Source organism: Triticum dicoccoides, chromosome 6B, assembly GCF_002162155.2.
Source record: "Triticum dicoccoides isolate Atlit2015 ecotype Zavitan chromosome 6B, WEW_v2.0, whole genome shotgun sequence".
Classification (NCBI taxonomy): Eukaryota; Viridiplantae; Streptophyta; class Magnoliopsida; order Poales; family Poaceae; genus Triticum; species Triticum dicoccoides.
The window spans coordinates 71162232-71162983 of record NC_041391.1 but is presented as its reverse complement, the minus strand read 5'-3'; the positions used below and the strand labels follow the sequence as shown (position 1 = coordinate 71162983).

At 54.8% G+C, this 752-nt stretch overlaps 1 protein-coding gene across 1 annotated transcript in view; it reads right to left on the bottom strand.

Annotated features, from left to right (window-relative positions):
• The window catches only part of LOC119326288 (serine/arginine-rich splicing factor RS41-like), a 3935-nt gene extending 3449 nt beyond the window's left edge, over nucleotides 1-486 (bottom strand). The window contains exon 1 of the mRNA XM_037599966.1: nucleotides 370-486. The gene's annotated coding sequence lies outside the window, so the exon portion shown is untranslated. The remainder of the gene's footprint in view (nucleotides 1-369) is intronic.
• Nucleotides 487-752: the final 266 nt, after the last annotated feature.

Below are 752 nucleotides of genomic sequence, written 5' to 3'. Positions count from 1 at the left end.
GTGAAGAGCAACGCTGCGGCAGCATCTACTTAGCAGCAGCTGACAACCACGAGCCATTTTTCATCAAAGCTTAAACAGCACACAGATTCTCGGTAGCAGGCACCGTTGCCAGATTTTTAGGGTTGGCGCAGCTAAACCGAACTCTCCCATACATGCCCAGAATCCGCCGGAGCTCCCAGTTAGAAGGAGCTACGAAAAGCAAAGGCGAGCTAGAGTCCTATTGAAAAAAAAATGAAAATATCGCCAGATCTGGGCTGCGGAGAGCTGAGGCGGCCAAGCAGGGGCCAGATCCAGGGGAGAACACGGACGCGCGCCGTGCTTCGGGGAGGAACCGCGGCATGCGAGAGGCGTCGGGTTGTGCGGCGTTACCTTTGGAGGGCGGCGAGGGCGAAACCCTAGGTAGGTTTCCACGGGCGCGGCTGGATTGGACCCGGCGGCGAAGGGAGCGGGGAGACAGAGACGGACAGGGCGAGACGGGCTGGTGGTCCGTGGCCCGTGACGGGGAGGGAGGGAGGGGTTTATAGGTGCGAGGGAAGTGAACACGAGGGGCTGTGGGGTGGGGCCCACCTGTCGGTGTGATGCATTTTTTTCAAAAGATTTCAAAAGTTGGTTCATAAAGTCAAACTCCCTCGAACTACAACTCTTTATTTGTACTTTTATTATTACTGTCATGTGGGGCCCACCATTCGGGGTGATGCACATACTCTCATACTGCCATATTCTCATTCAAAGATAGACAAGTTCCAAATTCA